The sequence below is a fragment of the Equus asinus genome, chromosome 4, assembly GCF_041296235.1.
Source record: "Equus asinus isolate D_3611 breed Donkey chromosome 4, EquAss-T2T_v2, whole genome shotgun sequence".
In the NCBI taxonomy this organism is placed as follows: Eukaryota; Metazoa; Chordata; class Mammalia; order Perissodactyla; family Equidae; genus Equus; species Equus asinus.
Genome location: NC_091793.1, coordinates 34,498,307 through 34,518,442, shown reverse-complemented (window position 1 = coordinate 34,518,442; position 20,136 = coordinate 34,498,307). Strand labels below are relative to the sequence as shown.

Here is a 20,136-nt window from a genome sequence, read left to right as displayed (position 1 = left end):
GTATTGTCCGTGGGCTCCTTTCTGGAAGGCAGCCAGAGGATTTATTGTCAAGGTGTGGAAATCTCTTGCTAGGGGAAACTTCTCTTTGGCAGGATGGCTGGGGGGCTCAGGCAGGAGGGAGACTGCATAGCCTCTGCTTGCCTCTTCTCGCTTTTGACGTCTTTGAAACCAGCTGGAGAGAGAGAGAATGAGAATAGAAAATTGTGCTTACTGTGTAAACAGTTAATAATGCTATCAATTTCTACCTCATTGCCATATAATGGAGATAGGAATCTCATTATTCAGAGACATGCAAATGTAGCAATTCTAGTCTTTACATACAGACAGCCTCTTAATCACCATGCCACTCACACGATGTAATTTGCTCTGTGGACTCAGGCACATAAAAAATGTCACCCTAATCACTGCGAGTCATGGCACCACTGAAGACAGAAGCAGAATAATAGGTATTTGAAAGGGGACATGCTGAGGACTGCACTGTGGCAAAGACGAAAACAGGTTGCCGAACACAACGGCTTCTGATTGGCTTTGCGGAGCAACTGGCTGGAAACTGACACAGCTGCCCCCAAGTCGTGGCAAAGTTTGATGGTGGCCATGAAGGATCTGTCTTGAAATTGCACTAGGATTGGAAATGAGAGCTCTCTGTGGCCGTGAAGAATGCTGTCTGGGCTGGCCTTCAACTAGGTGACTCACTTCCACTGTACCAGAAATATAGATTTTAAGAGTTTCTTTGGCCTAGTCATGTGCTGTCCAATATAGTAGCCACTAGCCACATGCGGCTATCGAGGCCCTGAACTGTGCCTAGGGCAGCTGAGATGAGCTGTAAGTGTAAACTATATACTGAATTTCAAAGACTTTGTATGAAAAAAATGAATGTAAAACAGCTCATTAATAATTTTATATTGATTACATGTTGAAATGATAATATTTTGGATACAGTAAGTTCACCAAGATGTATTATTCAAATTAGTTTCTCTTGTTTCTTTTTACTTTTTTTAACGTGACTACTTAGAAAATGTGAAGTTATGTATGTGGCTCACATTTGATTTCTATTGGACAAGACCAGCCTAGAGAAATTAGATGCTCGTTTACTCGCTAAGCGTCTACCTTGTTTTTCTGGCTCTCTTTACAAACTCAAGATCCCATTGATACAAGGAGTCTGCTTTCTCATTGCTATTTTCGGGTGCAGAGTTCCTCCTATCAGCCTGCTCACCATTCTTCCTGGCCCCCCTCTGCCTGGCACCCTTCTGCCATTACTCCTGGTGTGGACAGTGTGGGTAAAGCATGTTCTGTTAGTTGCAAAGACAGTAGTGTTTCCAAGGGCACCTGTCTCAGAGTTCTAAATGGACTATGACTCACGGCCGTCATTGGAGTATAAACTTGACACAGGTTTAACCTTTTCATAGGGTTTGGTTTTTGTCCCAGAAAAACTATGGGAGTGAAAACCAGCAGCATATCCAGGACAGTAGGTGGGGTAAAGAGAAGCAGGTGTCCTGGACTGGTGTTAGAAGATAAGGATTCAAACCCCTGGTCAGCCACTAACTAGCTATGTCTGATTTGGACAAATCACCGTATTTGAGCCTCAGTTTGTCTCTCTGTCAGATGCCTGTAGGATGAACTCAACAGTGCTTACTTACTTCAGAGGATGGCTGAAATATCGAATGAGATCACGTATCAGAAAATACCTGTGAATCAGCAAGCTCTGTTTGTGGTGGCAAACTTATGGTCAGAGGGGCAGATCCTGGGGGCAGAAGGTTGTGTTTGACCAGAAAAGTGTGTTTTGTTTAGTTGAATTGGAGTGCCTACAAGGGGACGCTCTCCAGTTTGTCAGAGACTTTAGCCCTCTTGTTAACTTAATTCAACTGATTTGTGTTCCCTGCCTGGCCACTGAAGATGGATGTGTTTGTGTACCTTGCAGAATGGGAGGGGCAACACTTAGTAACACAACCATGCCTGATGCTGGCTGGCGTGCTTCCTGTTCTCGGGAGCTCACGGTGAGCACCTAAGTTACAGCATAACCAATTCTGGATGAACTGATGTTTACCAGGCACCTGATCACTGCCCTAAGTTCCAGGGCTAAAAACTGAGAGGGACAAATCAACTGTGGGTACAACGAAAAGGACAGGAAACTAACTCTGCCTTGGGGTGGGATATTGAAGAGGAGGTGGCGAAGAGGAGGAAGAAAAGTAACATTTTTGAGCCAAGATTGGGCCATGCATCAGATTAGGCCCTGTCACGCACTGTCTCATCTACTCAGAACAGCTCTCAGAGCCGAATACTGTAGTGTTATCTTCATTCTGCAGACAAGGACGTTGGTTCATGGAACCTGCCCAAGGTCACATACAAAGGACAGAAGGAGGATTTGAATCCAAGTCCTTTTGAGGGGGCCCAATGCCACGGTGTATCTACTGTGCTTCCCCTGTGGATTAACGCAAGCATGATTCATAGCGATTGTTTTATTTCTGTTCATCTAGCCTGTCTCCCAACCCCTACCCACCCCTTTCCAAGAGTGTTGTATTTTTTTAACCCAAAATTAATTTATTTATTAAAGTTACATTGAAATACTTTTAAATACAAATAACTAATGCTTTTTCAACAAAAGTACCAGATACCTTTCATGACAAGATAAAGATATGCCTAATTTTGTTCTCTTCTAAAGTCATCATGAAACCAAAATCTCTCTATCTGGGAAATATACCGATGGAGCTCTCTTCCACTGGTGTGTATATTTTGATTCGTTTCATGTGAGTATCTCCCATTTTGGTGATTGGCTACAATCCAAGGGCGTTTGGACGATGGTACTCAGAGTTCACAGAGCATGGCTAACTCTCCTAAGAGGAGATGGAACCCCAATATCAGAGGAATGAATGTATCAGGTGCTAAATCCACTTTCCTGTGCTTGTTCACCCCCTGAGGAGACTCTGAAGGAAAGCTCCGTCCCTGGCGTCCTGTTCTATCTTTCCTTCAGCCCGAGGGGATGTTTATGGACTGTTAAGTTTGTTGCCCAGGGATCTGACCAGCTGCCCTGCACTCTGATCCCAGCAGTGACCAGGGCCATTGATTACATAAGCCAGGGAGCTCTGTTGACGGTAGTATTCTTTAGCATCCATTCCCTCGTGATCAACAACCCCGCCTCACCGCCCCTAGGTGAGTTGGCTTGACTCCTTGGTTGCTATCCCAACCAAAAGGCCTTTGCCCTGCGCCTTACCCCAGGCTGCCTTGGGATTGGCTCTTCAGGTGGGCAAAAGTCAGAGACGGAGAGTTTTGACTGAGCGTGACCGGAGTGACGACCTTGGTTTGGGGCTTACCGTGCACCAGGAAACAACAGCCTTCCTCAGCCTGTGTTTGACTTTCCTCTGCTACAACTGGGGGTAAAGGTCACCATGGGCTCATTCAGAGCCTGGGCTGTGGAATCTGACACACCTGGGTTTGAATCCTTACCCTGCCACGTTCTGTGTGGGTCACCTGGTTGACTTAATCATCTAAGCTCCATTTCCTCTTATGTAAAATGTATAATAACAACAAGGCTGTTGTGAGATTTTAATCTAACAGCAAGTACTACTAGTGCATTTTTTTTCTTTTGAGAAAGATTAGCCCTGAGCTAACATCTGCTGCCAATCCTCCTCTTTTTGCTGAGGAAGACTGGCCCTGAGCTAACATCCGTGCCCATCTTCCTCTACTTTATATGTGGGACGCCCACCACAGCATGGCTTGCCAAGCAGTGCCATGTCCACACCCGGGATCCGAACTGACGAACCCTGAGCCGCTGAAGCTGAACGTGCACACTTAACCATCGTGCCACCGACAGGCCCTCTAGCGCTCTTACTAAGTGCTAGGCACTGTCTGAGTGTTTTATGTACGGTACTAACTCAGTTAACCCTACTCCAGCCCTACGAAGCAGGTACAGTTATCCCCATTTTGCAGATGGGGAAACTGAGACATGGAGAGGTTAAGAAACTTTCTGGGCATTCCATAACTAGCAAATGCAGACCTGGGCTATCAAAGCTGTGTGAGGCCAGAGTCCGTTCCTGTGCACTAGGCTATGCTCAAATATTAAACACGTGCAAATTTGGAACACAGGAGGTGTTCAATAAATTCTGTCTATTAATCCAGTTATTATTATTTTTAATGGTCCTGGTTTTAATAGCTTCCATGAGGCACTTTAGAAGTGGAGTGAGACTTGAGGCATTTTTATGAGATTATGACTTTTTTTTCATAATTTTGAGCTTGAATGAGGGTACTGTGTCTGAATTCAGTTCCTCTGTCTTTTAACTCTAACTTATTGAGCCTTAATATTTTCATCACATCTTGCAGTTTACATTTTCATTGTCCTTAATGATGAACGCTAGCATCTTCTCGTGGGCTCCTTATGAGCTAAAGTGAGTTAATATGTGTCAAGAACTTAGATGCTTGGCGCTGAGTATGTGCTATACAAGGGAAAGAAGTGTGGAAGGTCCTAAAGGTATGAACATAATTTCATCTGATCCCCCGCTTTGATCTTGCCTCGTGGGGCTGCATCTGTTCCCAGGTCATCTAGGACGCTGTTGCCAACTGCCAGCTCGGGAGCTCCTGGAGGCCGGAGGTCTGGCTTGACTCCTCTGTTGCGGCCCAGGCCCATCACCCTGACTGGTGCACTGACATGAAGCGTGAGCGCGGCAGGAAACGGAATTATATTTTTTTGTGCCAAACTCCAATAAGGAATGAGGCAAAGAGGACCAAGAAGAACATGTCTTCATTTCTTGAACTTGCTAGTCTATCTTGTAGGTCCTTGATTTAAATTATTATTTTGTGACACAAGGAGTTAATAACACCCTTCAGGTGGCCCAACATTTAACCCGACATCACCTCATGTGAATTGTCAGACTTGGGAACTATGTCACATTCCATGGAAAACAGGGCTAAGGGACTGCAGGTACAAGAAGGAGAAAACTGGATTTTTCCTCATATTGTTTCTGTAATTGATTGTTTCTGTACACAGTTTGTTTGCATATATAATTATTATATATAATGTTTATTGAGATTCAACTATGTGCCAGGCATTGTTTTAAAAGCCTTATGTGTATTAACTTATTTAATCCTCACTATAGCCCCACGGCGTAGACGCTTTTATGATCTCCGTTTTAGAGATAAGGACACTGTGGCAGAGAGAGGTTAGGCAGGCTGCCCATGGACACACAGCTGGTAAGTGGTGGAGGTAGGATTTGAACCCAGGAGTCCGGCTCTGGTATCTTACACGTCGCACTTATCGGCTGATTCCTTATTTTGGTCAAGTCCTTCACTTTCTAATATGTAATTAACATAGAAAACACTATGTTAGTTTTATTAAATAAATACAGGAATTTCAGAAGGGGCTACAAACTCCTCTGAGAGAGCTCCCAGCGGAGCTGGGTGGTCAGCAACTGCTTTGTTCCCTGTGAACTTCCTCTTTAATGGCAAAGGGCTGGTGGGCCAGCCCAGTGGTGCAGTGGTTAAGTGTGCACGTTCCACTTCCGGGCCTGGGGTTCACTGGTTTGGATCCCGGGTGCAGACATGGCACAGCTTGGCAAAGGCCATGCTGTGGCAGGCATCCGACATATAAAGCAGAGGAAGATGGGCACGGATGTTAGCTCTGGGCCAGTCTTCCTCAGCAAAAAGAGGAGGATTGGCAGCAGTTAGCTCAGGGCTAATCTTCCTCAGAAAAAAAAAAAAGGCAAAGGGCTGGGAGGAGTGTGACTTCCCGGGAGAGAGTGACAAAGTCTGCTACTTGAGCTAAGTGGCCTTTACCGCAGAGGTAGCACACGTGCCAGTGGTCCGTCAGAGAGATCTCCCTTCATCTACTGCTCCCATATCTGCCCCAAGGACCCAGCCTGGGAAGTGACTCACCTGGGAGGCTGGTGTTTCCCTTCTCCCCTTGTCTTAGTCAGGGCTGCTGTAACGAATCACCATGGACTGGGTGCCTTACACAACTAACATTTCTCTCCCACAGTTCTGGAGGCTGGGAGGTTCCAGATGAGGTGCCTGCAGCTTCAGTTCTTGGTGAGGGGTCCCTCCTGGTCTGCAGATGGCTGCCTTCTCACGTGTGCTCTTGTGACCTCTTCTTTGCGTGCTGAGGAGAGAGAGCCTGTTCTCCTAAGGCACTAATCCCATCGTGGTGGCACACGCGCGTGACCTCGGCTAAACCTAAGTACCTCCCAGAGGCCCCTTCTTCAAACCGCACCACATTGGGACTTAGGGCTTCAATATATGAGTTTTGGGGGGACACATTCAGTCCATAGCACCCCTCCTCTTCCCTGCAGACCGTGGGCCCCAGAGCTGTTGACTCCAGTGCAAAGTGAGGCACTGGGTAGGTGCTCAGTAAACACTTGTTGAGCGGGAAGCAGTTGAATGAGCCCTGGTTTTGTGAAGTCTCTGAGGACTTGAGCTTTCTTTTCTGTACAGAAGGAGGACTGTGGAATGTACTGAAACCCCGGGGTGCCCAGGAGGAGGAGGAGGAGCTATGTGGGTCTGGATCAGCTTTGTGGTGTCTGGTGAAACAACTTCTCTTAAGGATAAATAGAGGAAAGAGATGGATGTCAGAGAGAGGAAGCCCCAGGTTTGCGTCTTGGTGCTGCCACGGAGAGGCTGTGCGACCTGGGCAGGTCCGGTGATTCCTTCCCCGCTCTTCTGTGAGGGGGTGACACTGATCTCATGGGGGTGCTGGGAGGAGGCAGGGAGCAGCATACATACATCACTAGCACACCTCGAGGTGCCGGAAAACGTTTCCCTTTCTTAAATTAACCCTTTATCTGTGCCAAAGGAAGCTTTCACTGGGATGTGGGCGATCAAGAGAGCAGATATGGGAGGGCTGAATGCACATGAAGTCCAAATGCAGAGAGTCTCAGGTTGGTGGATGACCTAAAAGGATAAGTCACGGGAACCTGACAGTGTTTACCTGGGAGGCCACCCAAGAAGTCTGGGGTTACCTATGAGCCTAATCACGAGCTCTCGGGTGACTTTGTGGGGAGGGGAGGAGAGAAATGAGAGAAACACTGCAGGTGTTTCTTACATGTAGCCCTGAAAACCTCTGTCCCTCAGGAACTTTGAAAGGACTGCGAGCAGTAGGTGAAGGAAATGAGCTAACAGAAAAAGGCAGACGGCACTCTGCTCAAGGAAGAGGAGGGTAAAACCAGGCAACACCTGGAAGCAAGTGAAATTTGATTCACTAAAATTGGAACAAAACTTACCCACCTGCAACGCAAACTGGTACAGCCACCAAGGAAAACAGTATGGAGATTTCGCAAAAAATTAAAAAATAGTGGGATCCAGCTATTCCACTACTGGGTATTTATCCAAAGAACTTGAAATCAACAATTCAAAGAGATTTATGCACCCCTATGTTCGTTGCAGCATTAGTCACAATAGCCAAGACATGGAAGCAACCCAAGCACCCGCTGACTGATGGATGGATAAAGAAGATGTGCTGTATATATACGATGGAATACTACTCAGACATAAAAAAAGATGAAATTGCCCCATTTGCAACAACATAGATGGACCTTGAGGGTACGATGTTAAGCGAAATAAGCCAGACAGAGAAAGACAAATATTTCACGATTTCACTCATATGTGGAAGATAAACACATGGACAAAGAGAATAGATTTGTTGTTACCAGAGGGGAAAAGAGTTGGGAGGTGGGTGAAAGGGATGAAGGGGCACATAGATATGGTGACGGATAAAAATTAGACTACTGGGAGTGAGCACAATGAAGGGTATTCAGAAATTGATAAATAATAATGTACACCCCAAATTACACAATGTTATAAACTATTATGATCTCAGTAAAATTACTTAAAAAAAAAAAAATCTTACCTACCTGGTTAACTTTGTGTGAGACAAGCAAGTTTCCAGGCCCTCTGTGCCCCTGGCCTCCATCCGTCACTTACCTGGGTGGTCCAGCTGCCTTCCTTGACCAGCAGCTTTGTCAGTGGGTTATCTACCTATTCCTTGCACTCACCTCCATTCTCATCACAAAGCCCAGCTCTTGAGCTGGGTTACAGGAACCGCAGGGCAATGGGAGTTTAGAAAAGGCTACTGATTCCCCCTTTCCAAGAATAATGTCTATGAACGTGGGGTCCAGAATCAGACTAATTTGTGTTTGTGTCCAGGCTCCACTGCTTATTGGTTGTGTGACCTTGGATAGATTTCTTAACCTCCTTGAGCCTCAGTTTCCTTATCTGTAAAATGGGTATTATAATAATAGTACCTACTTCACATGGTTCAGTGAATTAAATTACACAATACAGGTGAAACTCTTACAAAGGCGCCTGGACGATAAGCAGAGAATAGGTATTATCATTCTTAGCAGTGGTGTTTTTACAGACTGGGAAAAACCAGTCATCTTTCATTTTGTTTCCTCTCTGATCCTGATGGTTCTGGGTTACTGGAGAGAAGAAGATCAACAGATGGCTCTGCCACTAATAAACTGTGCAACCTTGAGCAAGCCCATAACCACTCTGAGACAGACTTGCCTCTTCTCTGGAATAAGGACAATGACTGTGCCCCCCCCTCACTACACTACAGGTGTCTGGGAGGCGCACAAGGGACAATGCCATCAAAGTGCTCAGCAAGGCAACACAGGGAGGCGAGATGTAAGACGAGTTCATCCATGATTGCATTGTGGTCCCACAGTGGTTCTCCAAGTGTGGTCCACAGCAGCCCTTGTTAGAAATGCAAATTCTCAGGCCCCAGCCCAGACCTTGTAAACCAGAAACTCTGAGGGTGGGGCAGGCCGTCTGCGTTTAGCCTACGTTCCAGGCGATTCTGCTGCACCCTCATGTTTGGGAACCGCTGCCTTGTGGTCATCCAAAGAAGGGAAGAGCTGAGAGGCACACAAGAAACTAACTTTTTACTAATTCTTAACTTTGGAAGATATTTAGAAATGGTGAAATGATCTCCACCCCCCTACCCCCACCTTCTTATGCAGAGGATATGTAAATATATATATTTTTTAGCCAGCGTTATGGGCTGAATTGTACCCCCCCCAATCCTAGTACCCAGGATATGACTGTATTTAAAGAGGTAATTCAGGTAGAATGAGGTCATATGGGTGGGCCCTAATCCAATATGGCTGATGTCCTTGTAAGAAGCAGAAATTTTGGATACAGACGGGTACAGATGGAAGACCGTGTGAAGACACAGGGGAAGGTGGCCTTCGACAATCAAAGAGAGAGGCGTCAGGAGAAACCAGCCCTGCCCACACCTTGAGCTTGGATGTCTAGTGCCCAGAATTGGAGATAATCAATTTCTCTTGTTTCAGCCATCCAGCCTGTGGTATTTCTTATGGCAGCCATAGCAGACTAACAAAGCCAGCGTGGAGCCCTAAGCAAAGAAGAGAGGGAACTTGGCAGAGTCGGGAGTGGAAGCTGCAGGCAAGGAGGTGAGTGGGGTCTGAGGGCTTCGGACTCTTGGGGACTGCCAGGGGAAAGCCAGTTTTAGATGCCTCTCCTGATGAAAACAGAAAAGAGGTGGGGTGATTGCGCAATGGAAAATGAATTCTTCACTTTATGAGTGACTCACTTGTTGTCACAGGAGATAGATTAGAAATGATGATAAAAACGCTACAGAATCAGAATGAAATTCAGTGGAAAAGTATTATTTGTTCTACAAACAACTCGTTCACATATAACTTTTTAGGAATGCGTTTGCCCCAGGAAGGCAGACACTAGGGATCCTGAGCAAGGGATGAGATGAGCCTCTAGAAGAAACTGGTTCAAAGGGCCAGAAGAGCCTGGCCATTTTCATTCAGCCCATAGGCCGGGGAAAAGAATCTTCACTTACACCGAAGGGAAGAAATGCAGGACCTTGATGACGCCTCGACCATTTGCTGAGTGGGTTTGCTCTCCCTATCTTTGCGTTTCACCCGCATTTTTTTTTTTTAAATTTTCCCTGGATGTTTAGACTCAGAAGTGTGGCCAGGTTCTAGCATGGCTTCAGTACCCCGGGGGCTGAGTGGGTGAGGCCAAGGGGTTTGAGAGAACATCTAAAATAGGTTCTGCCATCTAGCCACCTTCTCTAGGGTGTGAACACTGATGTCACATCAGACAGACAGACAGATGTACGTATGGAATTTGCTTTCGCAGGGCTTTCTCTGAGGTCATCATCCCGGGGTTGACGTTGGACAGGTCAACATTTTATCTGTCCACTTTTGGAAACTGCTTATGAGAGCAAGCCTTACTCCTTTCTCTCCTCCCCCTTCCCTCCCAAGTGTGTACTATATATTTTTTAACGTGTTATTTTAAATGATGATACCATATCTGGGCAGAAGGCTGACCTTCCTGCTTTTAAATGAAGAGTCACATGGTGGTTTAACATTCAATAGGAGATGCAGAAGTTCTTTCAGGTCCTAATGGTTTCTTTCTTTCTTCCATTGGAGAGTCTTTCCTGGGGAGCCTTCAGCATGAAGACCGCATGATGGAAATGGTGGTTTGACCTTTGAGCTCTGCTGAAAGGACATAGCCAGTGATAGACCATTAGTCTGTCATAAACGTTTCCTCATAACACTTTTGCTTCTCTGTCCATTCTGTCTCTTGGCATCCATGAAAAAATTAATATTCAGGAGCAGTGTGGAGTCAATCTAGTAGGCTCTCTTGCATGAAATGCATTTCACTTTGTGTCATTGGTGTTTGGGAAGGCATTGAAGTGCTGGGGAGGGGCAGAGAGAAGAGTGGGTAACTGGTATGAGATCTGCTCCTGGGTTGCTTTTAGTCTGGGCCAGAGAAGCTGGAATCAGTCTTGTGCAGAATTTAAGATGCTGTATTGTCTTGGCATTGACATAAAGTCTTACTTCCGGTAAAAAGTTCTGTGGCCCATGATTTTTTTTCTTTCTTTTCAATAGCCCACTCTTTCTTTGGGAAGTAGGCTTGACTGTCTGCTGGGTCTACTTAGACATTTCCCTGGTGAGAGTGAACAAGGACATGGTTCACACTTGCAGTAGGCACAGGGGTGTGTTGCCCAGATCCCCCGCTTCAGGACTGCGGCTGGGAGTGTGATGGACTGACAGCTCACAGCTGCATCCTCCTGCTCCTCATAACCCTGGTGAAGAGACACTATCTTGTTTAAGGTCATGCTCCTTTCCTAGGAGCAGCCAGAATCCAATGACCGGCTGATGTGGCGGTAGAAAGGGCCAGCCCTTTTGCTTTATTTTGGGACATCTCTGCAGGGCCATCCCAGCTCCAGAGTTCCCCATGAGATCAGCTGAGGCCTTTGCTGTGACTGCATGGCAGCTCAACTTCTCCCTTTGCCTGAGTCCGCAGCTCTCGCTTCTGCACAGGTGCTGGTGCCAAGGTCATTGCCCACTAAACCTCCTGCATGCAATTCTCCATCTCTGAGTCTATTTCTAAGGGCACCCGACCTGCAACAATGCTTTCCTTTAAATAGGAATGATTGTTGTTTTATTTCTCATGAGGATTATTTTCAGGGGTAAATTCACATTTTCATTCCAGGAATTGATACATATTGTTTTTCAGAGACTTTATTTATATGGAAATTTTTCTGTGTGTGCAAAGGCTACTTAAGAATTGAAAGTGTTTTGGACTCCATGGGGACAAAATAGCTGTGAGAAAGCTGGATTGGTTACCCTGAAGTTTTGGTCCTGGTGTTTACATGGACTGCTCACCACACAGCATGGCCATATGACTGGGGGGAGAGTCTGAGGCCAGGGATCCTGTTGAAAAAGGCCAAGGGTTCAATCTCCTTATTGTTTGGTCTGTTTTCTGTTGTTTCCTGGTCTCAACCCGTACCCTAATGTGGCCAGTCAGAGGCGAAAGTGTTCCCTTGACCTGCCCTTGGAGCAGGTGAGAGATTGTGAATAACCACTGAAAATCTGTCATCAAGGCTGGAAAAACAATTCCTGGCACCTGTCCCGCCATGTATGGAGAGCAGATCAACCCAGTAGAAGCCAGTTTGGAATTTTGCCCAAAAAGGGAAGAGTATGTTTCTATAATTTTTTTCAAATTTAAAATAAACACAATTTTCTTATATTAAGTATCTTGTTCTACCCATAAGGAAGACCAATGTGTGAGGTACACGGAAAATAGCATTAAAAATATCTTTGGCTTAAATATTTTGTTAGGTTGGCTGAAGATTGCAAATTTACCAGAAACTTTGCTGTTTTTGAAAATGAGCGGGCTAGAGGAACAGTCAGAATTAGTGGAGATTCAACGTAAGTATTGAAAAGTAAGGAGAATCTGTATCTATTTCATTATTATGTGTGTGCAAGTATGTGTGTGTAAATATGCTTTATGTCTATCTTTATCTGTCTTCTACCTAGCTATCTATTTAATGTATGCATGCCGACAAAGTTTGGAAGAAATGTTTTGCTAAAAGAAAAATAATTACAGTAGAGTGGTGGAATTCAAGTAATTAGAAAAATTTTATTAGTATTTTATTAGTGTTTGAATAAATTAATGTTTAAAAATAAGTATCACAGAAAGAATGAAACAGACTTTAATAAAATAAAAGTGGAAAATGATACGACAGGCAGATGTTGACTTTTGAAATAAGAACGTATTCTGGAGAAGCACTTCGCTGGAATATACATTGATGACAAATCCTATTATCACGCCCAGCCTTCTAAGTTGGGCTTTAGCCTGGATCCAGGTGCTTTGGGCACATCTGATGGGCAGGTGGGCCTGGTAACCTCCGGGCATCTATTAGCATCAGTTGATTTCCTTGGGTTGAAGGGGTCTGCTCAGAGGAGGAAGAAGGGAAAAGAAGGATGGCCTGGTGCCAGCCTCGGATAACTACTCCTGGCCAGGCCCTGGGGACTCCTGGAACAGGAGGGGCTGTTTTCAGAGAGGGTAGCAAACGTGTATGTGTGTACGTGTGTGGGGTGTTTTGGGGGCCAGCAGAGTTGGAGGGGAAGAGCACCATGGGTGCCATGAAGGGGTTGTGGCAGGTGGACTGAATTGTGAACAGGTGTGAGTTTCCCTGTTCCTGATACCCTCCCAACCCCAGGAGAGGGGTTTGTCAATTGATCTTTTAAAGGAAACAGCTTTTTGTTCCATTGGTTTTTTTTCTATTTTCTGTTGTTGATTTTTTGATTTCTGCTCTTATCTTTATTGTTTCCTTCCTTCTGCTTTCTTTGGGTTTATTTTGCTTTTATTTTTAAATTTCTTGAGGTGGGAACTTAGGTTATAGATTTGAGACTTTTCCTCTTTTCTAATGTTAGCATTAGTGCTATGAATTTTCCTCTCAACGCTGTTAGCTATGTCTCGCAAATTTGGGTATGTTGTGTTTTATTTTCATTCAGTTCAATGGATTTAAAAAAAATTTCCCTTGAGACCCATGGAGTCTTTGGAAATGTGTTGTTTAGTTTCCATGTCTTTGGAGATTTTCCTGCTATCTTTCTGTTGGTTTCTAGTTTGATTGCATTGTGGTTATAGAACATACTCTGTATAATTTCAATTCTTTTAAACTTGTTAGTGTTGGCTTTAGCTCCCAGGACATGGTCTATTTTGGTATATGGTCCATGGGTGCTTGAAAATAACATGTATTCTGCTATTGTTGGGGGGAGTATTCTATAAATGTCAGTTGGATTCTGTTTGTTAATAACGCTATTGAGTTTTCTCATATCCTTGATAATTTTGTGTCTAGTTGTTCCATCGGTTGTTGAGAGAGAGAGTTTGAAGTTTACAGCTATAATTGTGGATTTGTCTATTTCTTCTATCAGTTCTATCAGTTTTTGCCTCACATATTTTGTAGCTCTGTTGTTTGCTGCATATACATTTAGAATAGCTGTGTCTTCTTGGTGGATTGACCCTTTTATCATCATGCAATGTCTTTGTCTCTGATAATTCTCTTTGTTCTGGAGTCTACTTTATATGATATTAATATAGCCACCTCTGCTTTCTTTTGATTATTGTTTACATGATATACCTTTTTCCATTCTTTTACTTTCAACCTACCTACATCATGGTATTTGAAATGAGTTTCTTATAGTGGCGTGTAATTAGGTCACGTTTTTAAACTCACTCTGCCTATCTCTGTCTTTTAATTGATGTATCAGACCATTTACATTTATGTAATTATTAACATGGTAGAGCTTTTGTCTGCCATTTTATTTTTTGTTTTCTACTTTTTTCCCTCTGTTTTGTTGTTTCTCTCTTTTCTTTTTCTGACCTTCCTATGGGTTATTGAACATCTTTTTAGAATTTTGCTTTGATTTATTGATAGTGTTTTTGAGTGTATCTCTTTCTGTAGTTTTTTAGTGGTTGCTCTAGGTATTACGTTATGTATTATATATATATCTTATCATCACAATCTATTGGTATTGGCATTTTACTAGTTCAAGTGAAGTATAGAAATCCTACCTCCCCTTCTGTCGTTTCACCCTAACTATTTATAAGTGCCTTAAGTAATCCATCTATATATCTGTAGAACCACATCAGACAGTATTATCATTTTTGCTTCAATTGTAAAATAATTTAGAAAAATCAAGAGAAGGAAAGTGCATTGTATTTATTCATATTTTTACTCCTTCTATTGTTATTTCTTCTTTCCTGATGTTCCAAGATTACTTCTTTTATCATTTCCTTTCTGTTTAGAGAACTTCCTTTAGCCATTCTTTTAGGGTTATGTCTGATAGTGATAAATTCTCTTAGTTTTCCTTCATCTGAGAATGGCTAAATTTTCCTTTCATTCTTGAAGGATATTTACACTGGATATAGAATTCTGGGTTGATAGTTCTTTCCCTTCAGTATTTGAAAATTGTTCTGACCTCCATGATTTCTGATGAGAACTCTGCTGTCATTGGAAGTGTTTTTTCCTCTATAGGTAAGGTGTCATTTCTTTCTCTCTGATTTCAAGATTTTTCTTTGTCTGAAACTAAAGTTTTCAGAAGTTTGACTATGACATATCTTTGGCATGGATTTCACTGAGCTTCTTGAATCTGTAGGTTTATGTCTATTCCAAATTTGAGAAATTCAGCAATTATTTCTTCAAATGCAGGCAAACCTCATTTGATTGCACTTCGCTTTCTTGTGCATCACAGATATTGCATTTTTTTACAAACTGGAGGTTTGTGGCAATCCTGCGTCAAGCAAGTCTATTGGTGCTGTTTTCCCAACAGCATTTGTTCACTTTGTGTCTCTGTGCCCCATTTTGGCAATTCTCACAATATTTCAAACTTTTTCATTATTATTATATTTGTTATGGTGACCTGTGATAAGTGATCTTTGATGTTACAACTGTAATTATTTGGGGGCACCCAAAACTGAACCTATATAAGACGGCAAACTTAATCAATAAATGTTGTGTGTGTGCTGACTGCTCCACTGACCAGCTGTTACTCCATCTCTGTCTCTCTCCTCGGGCCTCCCTATTTCCTTAGACACAGCGATATTGAAATTAGGCCAATTAATAACTCTACAATGGCCTCTAAGTGTTCAAATGAAAGGAAGAGTCTCACATCTCTCACTTTAAATCAAAAGCTAGAAACAATTAAGCTTAGTGAGGAAGGCATGTCGAAAGCTGAGATAAGCCAAAAACTAGGCCTCTTTCACCAAACAGTTAGCCAAGTTGTGAACGCAAATGAAGAGTCCTTGAAGGAAATTAAAAGTGCAACTCCAGGGAACACACAAATGATAAGTAAGTGAAACAGCCTCATTGCTGATATGGAGAACGTTTTAGTGGTCTGGATAGAAGATCAAATCAGCCACAGCATTCCTTTAAGCCAAAGCCTAATCCAGAGCAAGGCTCGAAATCTTCAACTCTGTAAAGGCTGAGAGAGGTGAGGAAGCTGCAGAAGAAAAGTTGGAAGCTATCAGAGCTTGGTTCATGAGATTTAAGGAAAGAAGCCATCTCCATAACATAAAAGTGCAAGGGGAGGGGGCTGGCCCAGTGGCCGAGTGGTTAAGTTCACGCGCTCCGCTGCAGGCAGCCCAGTGTTTCGTTGGTTCGAATCCTGGGCGCGGACGTGGCACTGCTCATCAGACCACGCTGAGGCAGCGTCCCACATGCCACATCTAGAAGAACCCACAACGAAGAATATACAACTATGTACCGAGGGGCTTTGGGGAGAAAAAGGAAATAATAAAATCTTAAAAAAAAAAAAAGTGCAAGGGGAAGCAGCAAGTGCTGGTGTGGAAGCTGCAGCAAGTTGTCCAGAAGACCTAGTTAAGATAATTAATGAAGGTGGCTACACTGAACAACGGATTTTGAATTTAGATGAAACAGTCTTATATGGGAAGAAGTGGCCATCTAGGACTTTCATAGCTAGAGAGGAGAAGTCATTGCTCGGCTTCAACACTTCAAAAGATAGGCTGACTCTCTTGTTAGTGGCTGATGCAGCTGGTGACTAAGATGAAGCCCATGTTCACTTACCATTCCAAAAATCCTTGGGCCCTTAAGAATTATACTGTATCTACTCTGTCTCTGCCCTATAAATGGGACGATAAAGCCTAGATAACACCACGTTTGTTTACCACATTGTTTACTGAATCTTTTAAGCCTACTGTTGAGAGCTACTGCTTAGAAAGAAAGATATCTTTCAAAATATCACTGCTCACTGACAATGCACCTGGTCACCCAAGAGCTCTGATGGAGGAGTCCAAGGAGATGAATGTTTTCATGCCTGCTAACGCAAATCTATTCTGTAGCCCATGGATCAAGGAGTCGTTTTGACTTTCAAGTCTTATTATTTAAGAAATACATTTTTGTAAGGCTATAGAGCCCATAGATAATGATTCCTCTGATGGATCTGGCCAAAGTAAATTGAAAACCTTCTGGAAAGGATTCATCATTCTAGACGCCATTAAGCACACTCATGATTCATCGGGAGAGGTCAGATTATCAACATTAACAGGAGTTTGGGAGAACTTGATTCCAGTCCTCATGGATGACTTTGAGGGGTTTAAGACCTCATTGGAGGAAGTAACTTCACATGTGGTGGAAATAGCAAGAGAGCTAGAATTAGAAGTGGAGCCTGAAGATATGACTGAATTGCTGCAATCTCATGATAAAACTTAAACAGATGGGAAGATGCTCTTTATAGATCAACAAAGAAAGTGCTTGTTTTTTTTTTTTTTTTAAAGTATGCTTTTTGGTGAGGAAGATTGGCCCTGAGCTAACATCTGTTGCCAACCTTCCTCTTTTTCTTCTCCCCAAAGCCCCAGTACCTACTTGTATATCCTAGTCGTAGGTCCTTCTAGTTCTTCGAGTTCTTCCAAGCCTCAGCATGGCTTGACGAGCAGGGCTAGGTCCATGCTGAGGATCCGAGCCAGCGAACCCTGGGCCATTGAAGCGGAGTGTGCGAACTTAACCCCTACGCCGGGCTGGCTGCAAAAGTGGTTTCTTGAGAGGGAACCTACTCCTGGTGAAGACGCTGTGAAGACTGTTGAAATGACAACAAAGAATTTAGAATATTCACAAACTTAGCTGATGAAACAGCAGGAAGATTTGAGAGAATTGACTTCAATTTGAAAGAAGTTGTACCGTGGGTAAAATGCTGTCAAGCAGCATTGCATGGTGCAGAGCAGTCATTTGTGAAAGGAAGAGTCAATTCATGTGGCAGACTTCATTGTTGTCTTACTTTAAGAAATTGCCACAGCCACCCCAACCTTCAGCAACCGCCACTCTGATCAGTCAGCAGCCATCAACATGGAGACAAGACCCTCCACCAGCAAAAAGATTACAACTTGCTGAAGGCTCAGAAGATGGTTAGAACTTTTTAGCAATAAAGTATTTTTTAATTAAGCCATGTGCATTTTTTAGATATAAGGCTATTGCACACTTAATAGACTCCAGTATTACACTAGAGTATAAACATAACTTTCATATGCACTGTGAAACTAAAAAATTCCTGACTCACCTTATTGCGATATTCGCTTTATTGCGGTGATCTGGAACTAAACTTGCAATATCTCCGAGGTATGCCTGTATTTTTTTAGCCTCACCTTCTTTCTTCTCTTCTTCTGGGACTCCAAGGACATGAATATTAGACTTTTGTTATAGTCCACAGGTTCCTGTTGCTCTGTTCATTTTTTTTCCCCAGGCGATTTTCTTTCTGTTGTTCAGATTGGGTAAATTCTGCTGTTTTGTCTTCAAATTCACTGTTTCTTTCCTTTGTGCCCTCCCTTCTGCTATTGAGCCCATCCATTGAGTTTTTAATTTCAATTATTGTATTTTTTAGTTCTAGGATTTCCATTTGGTTCTTCCTAAAATTTTCTGTTTCTTTGCTGAGGCTTTCTACTTTTTCATTTATTTCAAATATGTTCGTAATTGCTCACTGAAGCATTTTTATGATAGCTGTTTAAAGATATTTGTCAGATAATTCCAACGTCTCTGTCATATTGATGTTAGCATCTATTGATTATCTTTTTAAATTCAAGTTGAGATTTTCCTGGTTTTTACTGTGATATGTGATTTTTGATTGAAATCTGGACATTTTGGGTATTGTGTTATGAGACTGGATCTTAAGTAAACTTCCTGCGTTAGTGGGCATCCTCTAGTACCACCCTGGGTAGGGGAAGGGTGTTACCTATTCATTGATGCCTGGGCAGAGTAGAAGTCCAAATTCCCAACTCAACCTCTCTTGACACCAGAGAAAAGGAGGGGCTCCTCATTACTGCTGGGTGTGGGTGGGAATTCCAGCTCCCAACATAGCTTCTGCTGATGCACCGGGGTTGGAGTGGCCCTGTTACTGTTGGGCAGTGGTGAAAGTCTTGCATCTCCCCCAGATCTCCTCTGGTAGCATTCCAGTGGGGAGGGGTGCCCCATTACCATGGGTGGAAGTCCAGACTCCCTACTTGATCTTTGCTGGTATGGATGGAAGTGGATTCAAAGTTTTTTCTGTGGCGTTTGGCAGGAGTTGAGTGGTTATCATCTAAAAGTTTTTTTGTCTTGCTAGACTTCTCCTTTCCTGGTCCTTTGGCTAGAGAGAGCGGGCTTTTTTGAGACTTTCTTTGTCTGCACTCCTTGGTACTCTGTGTGTCCGGCTTGTCCAGTTCCAAGTATGGGCTATATGAGGCCATACGGAAACCCGAAGAATCCATCACTATGTCATTCCTTGGATCCTGAGGTCTCCAGTGGTCTGCCTTCTTCTTGCCTTCTTTCAGAGTCTTGTGTTTGATTTAGATATAAAGTCCAGAGTATTTAGTTGTACTTAGCATGAGAAATAGGGAAAAGTACTTCATCTTTCTAGAAGCAGAAATGCCTAATGTCTACTAGACTATTTATTTAGTCTTTTTCATCATGGCTCCCTCCCCCCCGAAAAAAGTGGATATAAATGAAACTTTCGCCTTCAAAATGGAATCTAAATGGAGAATTGCTGAGTTCGGCTTCTTTGAGATATTGTACACCAGTACTTTTTAGGAGTAAACCTCATGCCTGGGATTTTCCAGAGAAGTCTGGATTTCAAGTTATTTGATTGTTTTAAGTAAAAGCATTCCATCAACTGAAAAATGTGATTTTCTTGTAAATACATTCACAAACAAACAAAAAACTCCTATATCTGATCTCAAGTTCTTATTTTTATTTTGGAAAATGAGGTTACTTTATTTGGTCATAAGACACTAGTCAACCCACAGGCAGCTAGTATTTATTTTGATGTACTCTTTTGCTAAACATCTGGATGATAGAGGATAATGGTAACAGCAACAATAATAAAAGCGAACACTTACAGAGTATTTTACTATGAGCCAGGCACTGGGGTAAGCTTTTTATTCACTGTCTCATGTAAAATTCATTACAGGCCCACTCAGAAGATAGTAAAATTTCCCCCAGTTTACAGATGAGTAAGTGGAGGCTTAAGGAGGTCAAGTAGTTTGCTTAAGGTCATACAGCCAGCAAATGGGGGGAGCTGATTCTCTCCGACATCATTACTCGTGCTGTGGACCAGCGCCATCTGATAGAAATAATGTGAGTCAGATAGTTTAAAATGTTCTAGTCACCACACTGAAAAAGTAAAGTGAAATGTGAAATTATTTTTAATAATATATATTATTCAACCTACAATAGCCAAAATATCATTTCAACATGTAATCAACATAAAAAGTTATTATTGAGACATTTTATGTTCTTTTTTATATTAAGTCTTCAAAACCTGGTGTATATTTAACACAGCACATCTCATTAGAAGACTAAATTTTCATTGGAAGTGCTTGATGTGCATTTAAGGTTCA

At 43.0% G+C, this 20,136-nt stretch overlaps 1 long non-coding RNA gene across 3 annotated transcripts in view; it reads left to right on the top strand.

The window, feature by feature from the left end:
• LOC123275958 (uncharacterized) overlaps positions 1–20,136 on the top strand; it is a 94,313-nt gene that overhangs the window by 56,616 nt on the left and 17,561 nt on the right. For 2 of the 3 annotated variants that reach the window (XR_006512135.2, XR_006512137.2), the window contains exons 3-4: positions 9,276–9,395; positions 12,090–12,179. This is a non-coding gene — a long non-coding RNA (uncharacterized lncRNA). Of the gene's footprint in view, positions 1–9,275; positions 9,396–12,089; positions 12,194–20,136 lie in introns of all 3 variants that reach the window. The other variant, XR_011502637.1, reaches the window with a different exon arrangement.